Genomic DNA, 20,461 nt, shown 5'->3' with positions numbered 1-20,461 from the left:
TGTAATTTTTGAGACGACCCCCCACCGTCCCCGAGTCCGCTTGAGAAGCCCCAGCGTCATGCTGAGGCTTTTGTAGAAGCCGGGGAGGGCTTCTGATCCTGGGAAGGAGCTGCGTGTTGCTGTCTCTTCCCTCGACCTTTGCCTCGTGGCAGATATGAATAGCCCTTTGCTCTCTTATTTTTAAAGGAACGAAAGGGCTGCGGTTGAAAAGTCGGTGCCTTTTTCTGTTGGGGAGTGACTTGAGGTAGAAAGGTGGATTTCCCGGCTGTAGCCGTGGCCACCAAATCTGATAGACCGACTCCAAATAACTCCTCCCCTTTATACGGCAAAACTTCCATATGCCGTTTTGAATCCGCATCGCCTGTCCACTGTCGCGTCCATAAAGCTCTTCTGGCCGAAATGGACATAGCACTTACCCGTGATGCCAGTGTGCATATATCCCTCTGTGCATCACGCATATAAAGAAATGCATCCTTTATTTGTTCTAACGACAGTAAAATATTGTCCCTGTCCAGGGTATCAATATTTTCAATCAGGGACTCTGACCAAACTACCCCCGCACTGCCCATCCAGGCAGTCGCTACAGCTGGTCGTAGTATAACACCTGCATGTGTGTATATACTTTTTTGGATATTTTCCATCCTCCTATCTGATGGATCTTTAAGTGCGGCCGTCTCAGGAGAGGGTAACGCCACTTGTTTAGATAAGCGTGTTAGCGCCTTGTCCACCCTAGGAGGTGTTTCCCAGCGCTCCCTAACCTCTGGCGGGAAAGGGTATAATGCCAATAATTTCTTTGAAATTATCAGCTTTTTATCAGGGGCAACCCACGCTTCATTACACACGTCATTTAGTTCTTCTGATTCAGGAAAAACTATAGGTAGTTTTTTCATACCCCACATAATACCCTGTTTAGTGGTACCTGTAGTATCAGCTAAATGTAACGCCTCCTTCATTGCCAAAATCATATAACGTGTGGCCCTACTGGAAAATACGGTTGATTCGTCACCGTCACCACTGGAGTCATCGCCTGTGTCTGGGTCTGTGTCGACCGACTGAGGCAAAGGGCGTTTCACAGCCCCTGACGGTGTTTGAGTCGCCTGGACAGGCACTAATTGATTGTCCGGCCGTCTCATGTCGTCAAACGACTGCTTTAGCGTGTTGACACTATCCCGTAGTTCCATAAATAAAGGCATCCATTCTGGTGTCGACTCCCTAGGGGGTGACATCCTCATATTTGGCAATTGCTCCGCCTCCACACCAATATCGTCCTCATACATGTCGACACACACGTACCGACACACAGCAGACACACAGGGAATGCTCCTAATGAAGACAGGACCCACTAGCCCTTTGGGGAGACAGAGGGAGAGTTTGCCAGCGCACACCAAAAGCGCTATATATATATCAGGGATAGCCTTATAATAAGTGCTCCCTTATAGCTGCTTTGTTATATCAAAATATCGCCATAAATGTGCCCCCCCCTCTCTGTTTTACCCTGTTTCTGTAGTGCAGTGCAGGGGAGAGACTTGGGAGCCGTCCTGACCAGCGGAGCTGTGAGAGGAAATGGCGCCGTGTGCTGAGGAGATAGGCCCCGCCCCTTTTCCGGCGGGCTCGTCTCCCGCTATTTAGAAAAATTAGGCAGGGGTTAAATATCTCCATATAGCCTCTAGGGCTATATGTGAGGTATTTTTAGCCTTTATAGGTACTCATTTGCCTCCCAGGGCGCCCCCCTCCCAGCGCCCTGCACCCTCAGTGACTGCCGTGTGAAGTGTGCTGAGAGGAAAATGGCGCACAGCTGCAGTGCTGTGCGCTACCTTTAGAAGACTGCAGGAGTCTTCAGCCGCCGATTCTGGACCTCTTCTGATTTCAGCATCTGCAAGGGGGCCGGTGGCGCGGCTCCGGTGACCATCCAGGCTGTACCTGTGATCGTCCCTCTGGAGCTTGATGTCCAGTAGCCAAGAAGCCAATCCATCCTGCACGCAGGTGAGTTGACTCCTTCTCCCCTCAGTCCCTCGCTGCAGTGATCCTGTTGCCAGCAGGAATCACTGTAAAATAAAAAACCTAGCTAAACTTTTTCTAAGCAGCTCTTTAGGAGAGCCACCTAGATTGCACCCTTCTCGGCCGGGCACAAAAATCTAACTGGAGTCTGGAGGAGGGTCATAGGGGGAGGAGCCAGTGCACACCACCTGATCGGAAAAAGCTTTACTTTTTGTGCCCTGTCTCCTGCGGAGCCGCTATTCCCCATGGTCCTTTCAGGAACCCCAGCATCCACTAGGACGATAGAGAAATGTTGCTTGGTGTGAGGCCAGGAATGCCCCTATGGAGGAATTCCAGCTGGGCCGTTTCCTTCACTTCCTACAGTCGGGAGTGACTTTGGGCCTAAAATTGGGTTCCATTAAGGTCCAGATTTCGGCCCTATCCATTTTCTTTAAAAAAAAACTGGCTTCTCTTCCTGAAGTTCAGACGTTTGTAAAGGGAGTGCTGCATATTCATCCCCCTTTTGTGCCCCCAGTGGCACCTTGGGATCTTAACGTGGTGTTGAGTTTCCTGAAGTCACACTGGTTTGAGCCACTTAAAACCGTGGAGTTCAAATTTCTCACGTGGAAGGTGGTCATGCTGTTAGCCTTGGCTTCAGCTAGGCGTGTGTCAGAATTAGCGGCTTTGTCACATAAAAGCCCCTATCTGGTTTTCCATATGGACAGGGCGGAATTGCGGACCCGTCCGCAATTTCTGCCAAAACTGGTGTCATCTTTTCATATGAACCAACCTATAGTGGTGCCTGTGGCTACTCATGACTTGGAGGATTCCGAGTTACTAGATGTGGTCAGGGCTTTGAAGGTTTATGTAGCCAGAACGGCTAGAGTCAGGAAAACTGAGTCACTGTTTATCCTGTATGCACCCAACAAGCTGGGTGCTCCTGCTTCAAAGCAAACTATTGCTCGATGGATCTGTAACACGATTCACCAGGCTCATTCTGCGGCTGGATTTGGCGCTGCCAAAATCAGTAAAAGTCCATTTTACACAAGGAAGGTGGGCTCTTCTTGGGCGGCTGCCCGAGGGGTCTCGGCATTACAGCTTTGCCGAGCAGCTACTTGGTCGGGTTCAAACACTTTTGCAAAGTTCTACAAGTTTGATACCCTGGCTGAGGAGGACCTTGTGTTTGCTCATTCGGTGCTGCAGAGTCATCCGCACTCTCCCGCCCATTTGGGAGCTTTGGTATAATCCCCATGGTCCTTACGGAGTCCCCAGCATCCACTAGGACGTTAGAGAAAATAAGATTTTACTTACCGGTAAATCTATTTCTCGTAGTCCGTAGTGGATGCTGGGCGCCCGTCCCAAGTGCGGACTTCTTCTGCAATACTTGTATATAGTTATTGCTTACATAAGGGTTATGTTATAGTTGCATCAGGGTTGATCTGATGCTCTATTGTTGTTCATACTGTTAACTGGGTAAGTTTATCACAAGTTATACGGTGTGATTGGTGTGGCTGGTATGAGTCTTGCCCTGGATTCCAAAATCCTTTCCTTGTACTGTCAGCTCTTCCGGGCACAGTTTCTTTAACTGAGGTTTGGAGGAGGGACATAGAGGGAGGAGCCAGAGCACACCAGTATCCAAATTCTTTCTTAAAGTGCCCTGTCTCCTGCGGAGCCCGTCTATTCCCCATGGTCCTTACGGAGTCCCCAGAATCCACTATGGACTACGAGGAATAGATTTACCGGTAAGTAAAATCTTATTTTATTTATTATGCAGACGGGGCACCAGGGGCAGAACTACCATTGGTGCAGCAGGTGCATTGCACCGGGGCCCCTAAGGATTAAGGGGCCTTCTGCTGCCCAGACCAGCAGAGTTATCACCTGGGTTTCCCTGCAGACCATTTTGAGCAATGGCCTAGTACAGAGAGCAGGGTGGGCCTCTCACTGTCACCCACTGCCTCTCTCTGTCATCCTCTACCTCTGCTTGCCTTCCACTGTCACCCTGTGTCTCTCTATGTTAACATTAGCCTCCCCCTACCTTACAAAGTCTCCCTCTGCCTCTTCCTGTCATCCATTGTCAAGTGGCATATTGTGAACTTTGGTTGGGGTGGAGGAGGGGGCCCAAATTATATTTTTGCACCTGTGCCCATCACTCACATGTTCCGCCACTGCGGGGCACTAATAATGAGGGCAGCCTAATCCCTTCTATTTGCCCAAATGGGGGGGTCTACCCCCTTAGTCCTATCACAATTAGGCAGAGCTGGCAGCGGAAGGGCATTAAACAGTGTATCTCACCAGCCTGCAGCTTTACTCAAGGTGTCCAGGTCACTGCAATGGGTCCTTCAGAGCCCAGGGACCTCTCAGAAGCTGACAGTTGGTCCTCCAAACTGCCTGCCTGTTTATAGCAGTGCTGAAAGGATCCTGCAGCCAGCAAGGGGGGAGTCTCCAGCATTGCCTACCTCCTTCGGGACATCCAGCAGGGGCCCTCTCAGCACAAGTCCTCTTGGGTCCTTGTACCGGCTCCACGTAGCCGGGATCCTCACACTGCAGCATTTCCATGTCAGTGCCACAGCTGCTAGTTCCTAGCTGCTGGTCACACACTTTCCTTGCCAGATTCCACTCTGCCCCACTGGTGGCTACATTACTGCACTCCTCACAGGCAGGCTCCTATCTGTATGTCTCTCTGAACTACATGGCTGCTCCTGCACAGGTACACTTCCCATCTGTATGAGCACCCCCTGCCCAGGACCGTCAGCCGCAACTACCACACTCCCGCCGGACCGCACGCAACAAGCATCTCACCAGTATACTTCCCCTTCAGGGAGAGGAGCTGACAAGAAAGAAGGTGGTGCGCCAGTGGATTCATGAATAGAAGGTGAGATGTGCATGGGAAGAGGCAGATGGGGTACTAGCTGCATTAGACGGTCAGCGAGGATAGAGGGGTGAGTTTGGGGCAGCAGCAGCAGCTGATGGTTCCAGGAAAGTGTGGTGGGGGGGAATGAGGTGTGATGGAACGGGGGATGTTTGCTAGCAGTATACAATGGTTGTGGGTGGGGATGGGTTGGGGCAGGCAGTAATATGTGTGGTAGTTGTGGCCGACAGTTGGTCCTGGGTAGCGGGTGCTTGCGGCAGCCAAAGTTCGGGGGGGGGGGGGGGGGGCGGTGTAGTACATATTTCTATATATTATAAAATCATTCCCCATGTCAGTGTCAGTCACATCATGTAGCACTACATTACTAGGCAAGTCTCAGTAGTTTTTTATTTTCACTCTATATGTAAACTTACACAATACACACAGGGCTGTAACTAGGTGTGGGCAGAAGGTGCTTTGCCCACAGCGCATTTGGCCTGTGGGTACACCTTCCACATACACCCGATTGGATGCCCCACCGCCTATTGCCCCAGTGTGCTCCGCTGACGGATGCTCCGTCTGCTCCTCCTGCTCCCCAGTGTAGATCGCTGACAGCTGCTGCGGCTGCTCCTCCTGCTCCCGTTTAGAGTGCTGAGGCTGCTCCTCCCGCTCCCCTGTGTAGATCGCTGACAGCTGCTGCGGCTGCTCCTCCTGCTCCCGTTTAGAGTGCTGAGGCTGCTCCTCCCGCTCCCCTGTGTAGATCACTGCGGCCACTCCTCCTGCTCCTCGGTTTAGAGTGCGGACATACACTGTAGCTGCTCCTCCCGCTCCCAGCACCCCTGTATAGGTCACTGATAGCCCCAGGGCCGGTGCAAGGTTCCTCGGCACCCTAGGCAAAATTTCTGCCAACACCCCCCCCCCCCCACACAAGTTAAAAAGCATCCAGCCCCACATCCATATATAGTATAATACCACAGTCTGTAGTTTTATACAGTATTATAGATAGGCACCAGGGTTGTAACTAGAACTTTGTGGCAGTGACGTGCGGTGAGGTCATTGGCTGGGGAGGCACTGAGATTTTATATATAATATATAAATATATATATATATATATATATATATACACACACACACACACATACATATACAGTGGTCGAAGTGGACATTTTGAAGTGGGTGGTATGGAAAAGTGAAGGTTGCAATTATGCGCGCGCCTCCGGAAGAGGGGGTGTGGCCACTCAAATGGGGGCATGTCCTTCAGTGTATTAGGACCCCTTATACTATCTAGAAATTCTTATACTATCTAGAAATTTACATTACAGCACACGGAATGAGCCGAAATTCACACTACAGCACATGGTATGAGCCAAAATTCACACTACAGCACATGGTATGATCCGAAATTCATATTTTACCACACAGTATGAGCCAAAATTCACATTACAGCACACCGTATGAGCCGAAATTCACATTACAGCACACAGTATGAGCCGAAATTCACATTACAGCACACAGTATGAGCCGAAATTCACATTACAGCACACGGTATGAGCCGAAATTCACATTACAGCACACGGTATGAGCCGAAATTCACATTACAGCACACAGTATGAGCCGAAATTCACATTACAGCACATAGTATGAGCCAAAATTCATATTTTACTACACAGTATGAGCCGAAATTCACATTACAGCACACGGTATGAGTCGAAATTCACGTTACAGAACACGCTATGACCCAAAATTTCAGATTTTACCACACTGTATGAGCCGAAATTCACATTATAGCACACGGTATGACCCGAAATTCACATTACAGCATACGGTATGAGACAAAATTCTGATTTTACCACATGGCATGAGCCGAAATTCACATTATAGCACATGGTATGAGCCGAAATTCACATTATAGCAAACGGTATGACCCACAAATTCGGGACAGGGAGAGAGAGTGACAGCAAGGACTGAGAGAGTGACAGCAGGGACTGAGAGAGTGACAGCAGGGACTGAGAGCGTGACAGCAGGGACATAGAGTAACATTACCTGATATGTGCAGCGGAGGTGCGGAAGGGACTGTGGTTGTCGGTGGCGGATGAGCCCATGGTCTGCGGGGGATGCGGTGGTACTAAGCTGTCCTTCTTCGCTGAGGCGTTGATGTCCCTCTGACCACCGCCAGTTGTGGTCTGCGGTGGTCAGCTTTCAATGGCGGTGCAGCGTGCAGAAGTGAGCGCTGGTCAGCGGTGGGAGGCGGGCAGCTGTGATATAAATATATCATTTTTTTACATTTATTTTATTTATTTTTCCCTGTCCCTGCGTCCAAGTGATCTGGGGGTGAGCTGGAGTCCAAGTGATCTTGCCCAGATCACTTGGACTGCAGCTCACCCCCAGATCACTTGGACTGCAGCTCACCCCCAGATCACTTGGACTGCAGCTCACCCCCAGATCACTTGGACTGCAGCTCGCCCCCAGATCACAAGGGGGGGAGCTGCAGTCCAAGTGATCTGGGGGTGAGCTGCCCAGACACTTGCCACCAAGCACAACTCCCCCCACCCCTCGCCTTAGTGGTCCTGGTTCCTCAGTCCCGGAGGAAGCAGATGCTGCCGGAGATGCTGAGGGCACAGAAATAGAGGTAACAGCGCTGCCTGTTGTCTCCGGAGCTGCCGCTGCTATAGGCAACTCCAACATCGGGAGGCGCGGGGCGGCAGGGAGGGAGGGGATAGGGAGACGTGGGGTGGGAGGGAGGGGATAGGGAGACGTGGGGTGGGAGGGAGGGGATAGGGAGACGCGGGGCGGCAGGGAGGGAGGGGATAGGGAGACGTGGGGTGGGAGGGAGGGGATAGGGAGACGCGGGGTGGAAGGGAGGGGATAGGGAGATGCGGGGTAGGAGGAAGGAGATAGGGAGGCGCGGGGCGGCAGGGAGGGAGGGGATAGCGAGACGCGGGGCGGCAGGGAGGGGATAGTGAGACGCGGGGTGCGAGGGAGGGGATAGGGAGATGCGGGGCGGTAGGGAGGGAGGGGATAGGGAGGCGCGGGGCGGCAGGGAGGGAGGGGATAGGGAGACGTGGGGTGGGAGGGAGGGGATAGGGAGACGCGGGGCGGCAGGGAGGGAGGGGATAGGGAGACGTGGGGAGGGAGGGGATAGGGAGACGCGGGATGGAAGGGAGGGGAAAGGGAGATGCGGGGTGGGAGGGAGGAGATAGGGAGGCGCGGGGCGGCAGGGAGGGAGGGGATAGCGAGACGCGGGGTGGCAGGGAGGGGATAGTGAGACGCGGGGTGCGAGGGAGGGGATAGGGAGACACGGGGCGGCAGGGAGGGAGGGGATAGGGAGGCGCGGGGCGGCAGGGAGGGAGGGGATAGGGAGGCGCGGGGCGGCAGGGAGGGAGGGGATAGCGAGACGCGGGGCGGCAGTGAGGGGATAGTGAGACGCGGGGTGGGAGGGAGAAGATAGGGAGACGCGGGGCGGCAGGGAGGGGATAGGGAGGCGCGGGGCGGCGGGGAGGGAGGGGATAGGGAGACTTCTCTTGCCTTTCAGATGCTCCAATTAAATATATTTAAAAAAAAAAAAATTATTTTGATAAGTAAGCCCAGACCAGGGGCGGCCGCGGTGAGGGTCTAGCCTGCCACAGCCGTCAGTCACCTCACCTACGCCAGTGTGTTGATTTCCCTGCTCCATGTCTCTAACAGAAATAGACGGAGCTGCGCGTATGAGAGAGCAGGTCAGGAGACGGGCGCCGCACAAGCGCACGGCATGTTCGTGCTGACGGCGCCTAGGATGCGTGTTAGGCTGTCAGTGTGGGCGGCGCCCGTCTCCTGACCTGCTCTCTCATACGCGCAGCTCCGTCTATTTCTGTTAGAGACATGGAGCAGGGAAATCAATACACTGGCGCCGGTGAGGTGACTGACGGCTGTGGCAGGCTAGACCCTCGCCGCGGCCGCCCCTGGTCTGGGCTTACTTATCAAAATATTTTTTTTTGTAAAATATATTTAATTGGAGCATGCCGCCCTCCAGTGGCCAGCGCCCATAGGCAGCTGCCTAAAGCTGCCTAATGGTAGCGCCGGCCCTGGATAGCCCCACTGGTTGCTGCATATGCACCATTAGTGAGCAGTCAGTGCTAGCCGAGTCTCGCTGTCTCCCCTGTGTTCAGCACTCCCAACCCCTGCAGACAGTGTACAGAGGGAGTTTAGGATCAGGAGCCAACAGCAGTGCAGAAGGGAAAAAATAATGCAAGTATCTACACTCACACTACACTACAGTGCACTACACTACAATACAATACAATACAGTACACAACACTACAGTACACCCGAAAGGTAAGGGGGAGGATGTAAGGGGCTCTTTCTGGCGTAATGTGTATAATGTGCTCTTCCTGGCATGATGTCTATTATGGGCTCTACCTGGTGTTATGTGCATAATAGGCTCTACCTGGCTATATATGCATAATGGGCTCTACCTGGCATTATGTGTATAATGTGCTTTACCTGGCGTAATGTATATTTATTACCAGTTATTTATTTATTTTCTGTTTATTTGGGTCTCTTCCTGGAGTAATGTGTATAATGTGCTCTATCTGGCACAATGTGTTTATGGGGCTCTACCTGGCGTTATGTGTATAATGTGCTCTGCCTGGCATATTGTGTATAGTGTGCTCTACCTGGCATAATGTCTATTATGGGCTCTACCTAGCATTATGTGTATAATGTGCTCTATCTGGCATCGTGTCTATTATGGGCTCTACCTGGTGTAATGTGTATAATGTGCTCTACCTGGCGTAATGTGTATAGTGTGCTCTACCTGGCATAATGTCTATTATGGGCTCTACTGAGCGTTATGTGTATAATGTGTTCTACCTGGCGTAATGTGTATATTGTGCTCTACCTGGCATAATGTCTATTATTAGCTCTACCTACCATTATGTGTATAATGTGCTCTACCTGGTGTAATGTGCATATTGTGCTCTACCTGGCCTAATGTCTGTTATACCGGGCATTATGTGTATAATGTGTTCTACCTGGTGTAATGTGTATAAAGGGCTCTACCTGGCATAATGTGTGTAAGAGGCTCTACCTGGCACAATGTGTACAAGTGTCACTACTATGTGGTGTAATGTTAATTGGTACTATTATGTGGCCACTCCCCTCCCCACAAAGCCACACCCCTAAAAAATGTCCACGTCCCTCTGGCGCACACTGCATATTTTAACTATGGGGGGGTGCTGATGCTGTTTTTGCACACAGCGCTAAAATGTCTACTTAAGACACTGCTCAATAATCTAATGGATGCACAATGTGACCAACTTGTGTTGAATTGCATTTAGTGTTCCTTAAGCTAAGTACACACTATACAATTATTGGCCCGATTTGCCAATAATCGGGAGAACGATCAAAGTTATTGTATAGTGTGTACAAATGATCGTTTTGGTGTTTTGCTGATAATTCTTGAAAACCCACACATACTTTTGTGATCTGTCGTCCCAAACCAAAAATATCGCCCACAATCTCCCGATATCGAGCAGTGTGTGTGCATTCTCAATAATCTGCCCATATGTCCCTTGTTTCCTGTCACTACATCATCCTCCTGTGGGTTGACATATGCAAATACAGTGTGATGTGGCAGAAAGTTGGTAACTTTGAAAAAATAACTACATTATCCTGGAATTAAAAAGACAAAAAAAATCCACTTTTCTTGACTTTTTAACATAGCAGGCAGCACAGAATATATCTTCTAATTGCTATAGGACCCTATTCAGCTTTGGTTGCAGAATCTGTGACTGCGCACCCATGTGCTGTGCGGCCACTGTGCATGCACAGTGTACCGAAAACCGCTCAATCGCGATTTTCGGTACACTATGATCCAAACTGAATAGGGTCCATAATCTGGTTCTCCAGAGAAAGGGGATAGTAAATACATATACAAAAACTTTCTTAAGGTTAGGGGCTAGGATCAGCGACATGTGTTTTTTGAACTTTTTTCCTTTTTACTGTTTTTTTTAGGGATTTTTATTCGTCACAAATCGCTATGGCAAGGCAGAGCTGTGATGATACAATTTGCAGTACCCGCCTCCCGCACTTCCCACCTGTCAGCAAGCACTGGTTCAGAGTCCACATGCATTTGCAGCACCCGCCTCCCGCACCTCCTACCTGTCAGCAAGCATTGGTTCATAACCCACATGCATTTGCAGCACTAGTAGGTCACATGTTAGAGATGAGCGGGTTCGGTTCCTCGGAATCCGAACCCCCCCGAACTTCAGCCTTTTTACACGGGTCCGAGGCAGACTCGGATCTTCCCGCCTTGCTCGGTTAACCCGAGCGCGCCCAAACGTCATCATCCCGCTGTCGGATTCTCGCGAGGCTCGTATTCTATCGCGAGACTCGGATTCTATATAAGGAGCCGCGCGTCGCCGCCATTTTCACACGTGCATTGAGATTGATAGGGAGAGGACGTGGCTGGCGTCCTCTCCGTTAGAATAGATAGAGACACTTGAGTTGATTTACTACTAACTTAGTAATTTTGGGGAGCATTAGGAGTACCCAGAGAGTGCAGAGTTTTGCTGATAGTTACTAGTGACCACCACCAGTTTTATTTATTATTTAATATAATCCGTTCTCTGCCTGAAAAAAAACGATACACAGTCACATACCATATCTGTGCTCAGCCTCAGTGTGCTGCATGATAATATCATCTATGTATATCTGACTGTGCTGAGTGCTCACTGCTCACACAGCTGAATGAATTGTGGGGGAGACTGGGGTGCAGTTATAGCAGGAGTACAGTGCACACTTTTGCTGCCAGTGTGACTGACCAGTGACCACCAGTATATTGTCTGCCTGAAAAAGTGAAACACTCCTGTGGTGTTTTTTTTTTTTATTCTATAAACGCATTCTGCTGACAGTGTCCAGCAGGTCCGTCATTCATTATATTATATAAATATTTACCTGCAGTAGTGTTATATTTTTTTTGTTCATCTCTATCATCTTTATCATCTCTATATTAGCAGACGCAGTACGGTAGTCCACGGCTGTGGCTACCTCTGTGTCGTCAGTGCTCGTCCATAATTGTATACCTACCTGTGGTGGGGTTTTTTTTTCTATCTTCTTCATACTAGTAGCTTAGGAGTCTGCTGACAGTGTCCAGCAGGTCCGTCATTATATTATATATACCTGCAGTAGTGATATATATATATTTTTTATATCATCATCATCTCTATACTAGCAGACGCAGTACGGTAGTCCACGGCTGTAGCTACCTCTGTGTCGTCAGTGCTCGTCCATAATTGTATACCTACCTGTGGTGGGTTTTTTTTTTCTATCTTCTTCATACTAGTAGTTTAGGAGTCTGCTGACAGTGTCCAGCAGGTCCGTCATTATATTATATATACCTGCAGTAGTGATATATATATATTTTTTATATCATTATCATCTCTATACTAGCAGACGCAGTACGGTAGTCCACGGCTGTAGCTACCTCTGTGTCGTCAGTGCTCGTCCATAATTGTATACCTACCTGTGGTGGGGGTTTTTTTTCTATCTTCTTCATACTAGTAGTTTAGGAGTCTGCTGACAGTGTCCAGCAGGTCCGTCATTATATTATATATACCTGCAGTAGTGATATATATATATTTTTTATATCATTATCATCTCTATACTGTTAGGTTCCTGGTGCTCAGAACAAGGGAGATGTTCATGAAGTGAGTCCAGAGCACCAGGACGTAACGCTGGAAAAGGGGAATGGAAAGGGAATAGCCCCTGGCGCCCTAACTCTGTTGTCTCACCCGTGCTGTCAGAAATCCCTTGCGAGACTATGGTTTCTTGAGCCCTTGGCAGCCGCGTTTGAAGGGCGGATTATGTCTGCCCAACTCCGATGCCCCCCGGTCTTAGTGAGAGACAAAGGGAAATCCGAGACAGGATGATAACAAGAGGTCCTCTAACTAAGCAAACAGGCCAGGGGTTACAAGCTAACTAAAAACCTAAAGTATGTGCGGAGAAACCGCCAAAGGAAAATAACAACAAAGGAAATGCTGATCACACGCCGACACAATACCTTTGTGTACCGGCGGTGACAGCATAAGCAGAATCCTCTGCAAAACACCAGGGACAGAAACAATAATGAAATACAGCGGCCTAGGCCAACGGACGCGGCAGAGCCGCTACTCACGGAACCGGTACGAATACTGGCAAACGGACAGGAACCCTCAATGATGCCGACACACTCTCAGAACTGGAGGACAGGCAGAATCCCAAACGACAGACCGGTGGACACCAGGAAACCAGGAACTTGACCAGGGATAGGCAAAGCCACTGGACTTCAGGGCAGGAACGCCTCACAGCAGGACACGGGATCAGACACAGGAATCGACACAGGGACTGACACAGGAATCAACACAGGAAGCAGCTAGTCAGACACTGCTATACAGGAGCTCAGGGACTGGCAGGAACCAGGTCAGACTTCAAGCAGACTGAAAACCAAGGAATATCACCAGCATCTGTGAATTGCAGTCAGCCAGCATATAACAGAGAGGCCTAATTAATAATCTCGTGCAGCTGCCCTCTAGCATGACTCCAAACTGACAAGATACAATTAGCAGCCAGGTGAGGCTGAACACATGGGAACAAGCTGCAATTACACAGACCCACCAGCGGCAGCAGACAAGAGTATTCTAAAACAGAGCAACGGGAAATCCTGGCATGCAAGACAACTTTATAAACATAAAATAGGAATGAACCACTACCTGTGGTTCATAACAGTATCCCCTCCTAAAGGGTGAGCTCCGAGCACCCCATGACACCCACGGGGAACATAAACAGAAGTATAACATAAAATACAGAACAAAAATGCAAAACAGGAATGAGCCACAGCCGTGGCTCATAACATTACCCCCCCCCCCCCCCCCGAGGAGGGGTCAAAAGACCCCAAAATTCAGACTATCCAGAACAAGGGATAAAAAAAAAAAAAAACCTGACACACTGGTCTAACAGACAAGAAAACAAAAACCAAGCTGTAGCGACAACTTGTAACAGTGCCCTCCCCTTGATGGTGGCCACTGGACACAAGACAAGGGGGGGAAAAAATCTTTTTTTTTTTTTTTTTATCAAGGCAAGAGTCAAAAATTATTTCTTTTTCTTCTTCTTTTTACAAAGCTCTTTAGGTCTGACCAAGGTAATTCCCCAAACATTGTCTGAACTGATGGTACCACCCAGCAAGGCTGCGTTCAAATCAGAGACAGGTCTCTTACCCTTGGGAGCTGAACTTTCTGGTAAAGTACTATTATTAGAAGAAGAAGTCAAAAAAGCACATCCTGCAGTCAAAACAACGGGCTGGGACTCTTGTGCCGAGTTTACAGTATTTGGTGGACTCTCAGCAGACAAGACGGGTGACTTAGAGGAACCTGAACCAATTTCTTTGGAACCATGGCCCTCATTCCGAGTTGTTCGCTCGTTCTTTTTCATCGCATCGCAGTGAAAATCCGCTTAGTACGCATGCGCAAAGTTCGCACTGCGACTGCGCCAAGTAACTTTACTATGAAGAAAGTATTTTTACTCACGGCTTTTTCTTCGCTCCGGCGATCGTAATGTGATTGACAGGAAATGGGTGTTACTGGGCGGAAACACGGCGTTTCAGGGGCGTGTGGCTGAAAACGCTACCGTTTCCGGAAAAAACGCAGGAGTGGCCGGGGAAACGGTGGGAGTGCCTGGGCGAACGCTGGGTGTGTTTGTGACGTCAACCAGGAACGACAAGCACTGAAATGATCGCACAGGCAGAGTAAGTCTGGAGCTACTCAGAAACTGCTAAGTAGTTAGTAATCGCAATATTGCGAATACATCGGTCGCAATTTTAAGAAGCTAAGATTCACTCCCAGTAGGCGGCGGCTTAGCGTGTGTAACTCTGCTAAATTCGCCTTGCGACCGATCAACTCGGAATGAGGGCCCATATCTTTTAATAATTGCATCACAGAATGCTAGGGGATCCTGAAGAATGGGATCTTCAGCTTTCATTAGGCTGGTCGCCCACTCAAAAGGCTCTCCTCTAAAATAATAAATCAGATAGAGCCCAAGGTTTTCTGAAGTGATGCCCAGAAATGGTCTAGACAACATAATAGTGTAATAGTGTTTGAAAAGCGCCAGAAATTGGGCTAAGTCCCCATCAAAGGTTATGGATGTTGAGATATCAGAGTCAGGATCTGTTTCCTTCTCATCTGACTGACTGGAGTGCTTTGCTAGGACCTGGTCACTATTGACCTTACTCGAGGCTGAGACTCTCTGAACCCCACCCGGGGCAGTTGCTTTCTGAACCCCACCCGGGGCAGTGACTTTCTGAACCCCACCCGGGGCAGTGACTTTCTGAACCCCACCCGGGGCAGTGACTTTCTGAACCCCACCCGGGGCAGTGACTTCCGGGAACCCCGCTGGGGCAGTGGCCTCCGGGAACCCCGCTGGGGCAGTGGACTCCGAGAACCCCGCTGGGGCAGTGGCCTTCGAGAACCCCGCTGGTGCAGTGGCCTCCGAGAACCCCGCTGGGGCCAGCACCTCGGATTCTTTTACTGGGACCGGGCCGTTGGCCTCCCTGACTGGGATCGGGCCATCGGCCTCCCTCTCTGAGTCGATAATTATCGAAAGTTCTCCCGGGACTATGACTTCCGGGACTTTTGCTGAAGCAATAACGTTCAGATCCTCCACTAATGCTATGCTTCTTAAGTTCTTTCCTGGGGAAGCGACTTCTAGACCCTTCTTTGGGGCTGCGTCTCTCGAGACCCCACTTGGGGATATTACTTCAAAGATCCCTTCTGGGGTTTTGCTTCTCGAGTTTCCTTCAAGAACTATGGTTTTAGAGACCCTTTCTAGGGTTGCGCTTTTCAAGTCCCTACCTGGGGTAACAGCTTCTGAGACCCCTTCCGGTATGGACACCTGAACTATAATATTTGATGTCCCTCTATAAGCTAGGGCATCGGGTACCGCTCCAGCACTCTGGGCATCGGGTACCGCTCCAGCACTCTGGGCATCGGGTACCGCTCCAGCACTCTGGGCATCAAGTACCGCTCCAGCACTCTGGGCATCGGGTACCGCTCCAGCACTCTGGGCATCGGGTACCGCACCAAGAACCTGAGCATCGGGCACCACTCCAGGACCCTGGGCTACGGGCACCACTCCAGGACCCTGGGCTACGGGCACCACTCCAGGACCCTGGGCTACGGGCACCACTCCAGGACCCTGGGCATCGGGCACCACTCCAGGACCCTGGGCATCGGGCACCACTCCAGGACCCTGGGCATCGGGCACCACTCCAGGACCCTGGGCATCAGGCACCACTCCAGGAACCTGGGCATCGGGCACCACTCCAGGGGCTTGCAACTCCGCTTCCACAGGAACCTCAAGAGAGGAGAGAAACATTCTCTTTTGATTCCTGAATCTATAATGGGGCTCCCTTGCCCAAGGACCCCAATTATAGGACAGAGAGCTTTTTAGTGTGGGTTGTGTGACAAGTACCTCTGCCACAGTAGAGACAGGAGTAGGTCTTGTATCCTGACTCAACTTGGCCAGAGGGCAAGACTCGTCACCACACTTTGGCTTGCGCAACTCACAGGTCTGCAGATAGTGGCCTAAACCCCCACAATATAGGCACAAGTTTAAGTTTCTGCGACGCAGACGCTCCTCTTCTGAGAGCCTGGGCCGCAGAAAACTTTTAAACCTTTTCTCTTCAATTAAACCAGAGGATTCTCTTGTCACCATACTGTGACCAAGAGTCTCTTTAGAGATAGATGTACTCTCAACGACTTCTGGCAAGATGAGCAAGATTTTAGTCAGAAGGTTTTGCAGTTGCTTTAGGGATTGCTGCAAAACTTCTAGTCGCTCTGGTCTCAAAGCACTGAATACAGAGTTCAGGGCTGCGAGAGATGCCTGCAGGGCTTGCATAGTAGACATAGGAGAATTTAAAACTAGACAAGACAAGGCAAGGCAAGGCAAGGCAAGACAAGGCAAGACTAAATTTTTGCTAAACAAAACAAGACTTTTTTTTTTTTTTTTTTTTTAAACCGGACTGGATTCTAAACACCGGACTGGATTCTAAACACCGGACTGGATTCTAAACACCGGACTGGATTCTGCACACTGAATTCTAGACAGGACTGGATTCTAAACACCGGATTGGATTCTGCACACTGAATTCTGGACAAGACTGGATTCTAAACACCGGATTGGATTCTGCACACTGAATTCTAGACAGGACTGGATTCTAAACACCGGACTGGACCAAAAAAGAAAAAAAGTTTTATTTCTTTTTTGTGGTATGGCTGGTGATAATGTTAGGTTCCTGGTGCTCAGAACAAGGGAGATGTTCATGAAGTGAGTCCAGAGCACCAGGACGTAACGCTGGAAAAGGGGAATGGAAAGGGAATAGCCCCTGGCGCCCTAACTCTGTTGTCTCACCCGTGCTGTCAGAAATCCCTTGCGAGACTATGGTTTCTTGAGCCCTTGGCAGCCGCGTTTGAAGGGCGGATTATGTCTGCCCAACTCCGATGCCCCCCGGTCTTAGTGAGAGACAAAGGGAAATCCGAGACAGGATGATAACAAGAGGTCCTCTAACTAAGCAAACAGGCCAGGGGCTACAAGCTAACTAAAAACCTAAAGTATGTGCGGAGAAACCGCCAAAGGAAAATAACAACAAAGGAAATGCTGATCACACGCCGACACAATACCTTTGTGTACCGGCGGTGACAGCATAAGCAGAATCCTCTGCAAAACACCAGGGACAGAAACAATAATGAAATACAGCGGCCTAGGCCAACGGACGCGGCAGAGCCGCTACTCACGGAACCGGTACGAATACTGGCAAACGGACAGGAACCCTCAATGATGCCGACACACTCTCAGAACTGGAGGACAGGCAGAATCCCAAACGACAGACCGGTGGACACCAGGAAACCAGGAACTTGACCAGGGATAGGCAAAGCCACTGGACCTCAGGGCAGGAACGCCTCACAGCAGGACACGGGATCAGACACAGGAATCGACACAGGGACTGACACAGGAATCAACACAGGAAGCAGCTAGTCAGACACTGCTATACAGGAGCTCAGGGACTGGCAGGAACCAGGTCAGACTTCAAGCAGACTGAAAACCAAGGAATATCACCAGCATCTGTGAATTGCAGTCAGCCAGCATATAACAGAGAGGCCTAATTAATAATCTCGTGCAGCTGCCCTCTAGCATGACTCCAAACTGACAAGATACAATTAGCAGCCAGGTGAGGCTGAACACATGGGAACAAGCTGCAATTACACAGACCCACCAGCGGCAGCAGACAAGAGTATTCTAAAACAGAGCAACGGGAAATCCTGGTATGCAAGACAACTTTATAAACATAAAATAGGAATGAACCACTACCTGTGGTTCATAACATATACTAGCAGACGCAGTACAGTAGTCCACGGCTGTAGCTACCTCTGTGTCGTCAGTGCTCGTCCATAATTGTATACCTACCTGTGGTGGGTTTTTTTTTCTATCTTCTTCATACTAGTAGTTTAGGAGTCTGCTGACAGTGTCCAGCAGGTCCGTCATTATATTATATATACCTGCAGTAGTGATATATATATATTTTTTATATCATTATCATCTCTATACTAGCAGACGCAGTACGGTAGTCCACGGCTGTAGCTACCTCTGTGTCGTCAGTCACTCGTCATCCATAAGTATACTAGTATCCATCCATCTCCATTGTTTACCTGAGGTGCCTTTTAGTTGTGCCTATTAAAATATGGAGAACAAAAATGTTGAGGTTCCAAAAATAGGGAAAGATCAAGATCCACTTCCACCTCGTGCTGAAGCTGCAGCCACTAGTCATGGCCGAGACGATGAAATTCCATCAACGTCGTCTGCCAAGGCCGATGCCCAATGTCATAGTACAGAGCATGTAAAATCCAAAACACAAAATATCAGTAAAAAAAGGACTCAAAAATCTAAAATAAAATCGTCGGAGGAGAAGCGTAAACTTGCCAATATGCCATTTACCACACGGAGTGGCAAGGAACGGCTGAGGCCCTGGCCTATGTTCATGGCTAGTGGTTCAGCTTCACATGAGGATGGAAGCACTCAGCCTCTCGCTAGAAAAATGAAAAGACTTAAGCTGGCAAAAGCACAGCAAAGAACTGTGCGTTCTTCGAAATCACAAATCCACAAGGAGAGTCCAATTGTGTCGGTTGCGATGCCTGACCTTCCCAACACTGTATGTGAAGAGCATGCGCCTTCCACCATTTGCACGCCCCCTGCAAGTGCTGGAAGGAGCACCCGCAGTCCAGTTCCTGATAGTCAGATTGAAGATGTCAGTGTTGAAGTACACCAGGATGAGGAGGATATGGGTGTTGCTGGCGCTGGGGAGGAAATTGACAAGGAGGATTCTGATGGTGAGGTGGTTTGTTTAAGTCAGGCACCCGGGGAGACACCTGTTGTCCGTGGGAGGAATATGGCCATTGACATGCCTGGTGAAAATACAAAAAAAATCAGCTCTTCGGTGTGGAAGTATTTCAACAGAAATGCGGACAACAGGTGTCAAGCCGTGTGTTGCCTTTGTCAAGCTGTAATAAGTAGGGGTAAGGACGTTAACCACCTCGGAACATCCTCCCTTATACGTCACCTGCAGCGCATTCATCATAAGTCAGTGACAAGTTCAAAAACTTTGGGCGACAGCGGAAGCAGTCCACTGACCAGTAAATCCCTTCCTCTTGTAACCAAGCTCACGCAAACCACCCCACCAACTCCCTCAGTGTCAATTTCCTCCTTCCCCAGGAATGCCAATAGTCCTGCAGGCCATGTCACTGGCAATTCTGACGAGTCCTCTCCTGCCTGGGATTCCTCCGATGCATCCTTGAGTGTAACGCCTACTGCTGCTGGCGCTGCCGTTGTTGCTGCTGGGAGTCGATGGTCATCCCAGAGGGGAAGTCGTAAGACCACTTTTACTACTTCCACCAAGCAATTGACTGTCCAACAGTCCTTTGCGAGGAAGATGAAATATCACAGCAGTCATCCTGCTGCAAAGCGGATAACTGAGGCCTTGGCATCCTGGGCGGTGAGAAACGTGGTTCCGGTATCCATCATTACTGCAGAGCCAACTATAGACTTGTTTGAGGTACTGTGTCCCCGGTACCAAATACCATCTAGGTTCCATTTCTCTAGGCAGGCGATACCGAAAATGTACACAGACCTCAGAAAAAGACTCACCAGTGTCCTAAAAAATGCAGTTGTACCCAATGTCCACTTAACCACGGACATGTGGACAAGTGGAGCAGGGCAGACTCAGGACTATATGACTGTGACAGCCCACTGGTTAGATGTATTGACTCCCGCCGCAAGAACAGCAGCGGCGGCACCAGTAGCAGCATCTCGCAAACGCCAACTCTTTCCTAGGCAGGCTACGCTTTGTATCACCGCTTTCCAGAATACGCACACAGCTGAAAACCTCTTACGGCAACTGAGGAAGATCATCGCAGAATGGCTTACCCCAATTGGACTCTCCTGTGGATTTGTGGCATCGGACAACGCCAGCAATATTGTGTGTGCATTAAATCTGGGCAAATTCCAGCACGTCCCATGTTTTGCACATACCTTGAATTTGGTGGTGCAGAATTATTTAAAAAACGACAGGGGCGTGCA

The 20,461-nt window shown here is 49.7% G+C and overlaps 1 protein-coding gene across 1 annotated transcript in view; it reads left to right on the top strand.

The window, feature by feature from the left end:
* The first annotated feature begins 4,386 nt into the window (after positions 1 to 4,386).
* PDE8A (phosphodiesterase 8A) overlaps positions 4,387 to 20,461 on the top strand; it is a 462,427-nt gene continuing 446,352 nt past the window's right edge. The window contains exon 1 of the mRNA XM_063925983.1: positions 4,387 to 4,849. The gene's annotated coding sequence lies outside the window, so the exon portion shown is untranslated. The remainder of the gene's footprint in view (positions 4,850 to 20,461) is intronic.

The sequence above is a fragment of the Pseudophryne corroboree genome, chromosome 6 (assembly GCF_028390025.1).
Source record: "Pseudophryne corroboree isolate aPseCor3 chromosome 6, aPseCor3.hap2, whole genome shotgun sequence".
NCBI classification, from domain to species: domain Eukaryota; kingdom Metazoa; phylum Chordata; class Amphibia; order Anura; family Myobatrachidae; genus Pseudophryne; species Pseudophryne corroboree.
Note: the sequence above shows the minus strand (reverse complement) of the source record. Positions and strands in the feature narration are given on the sequence as shown.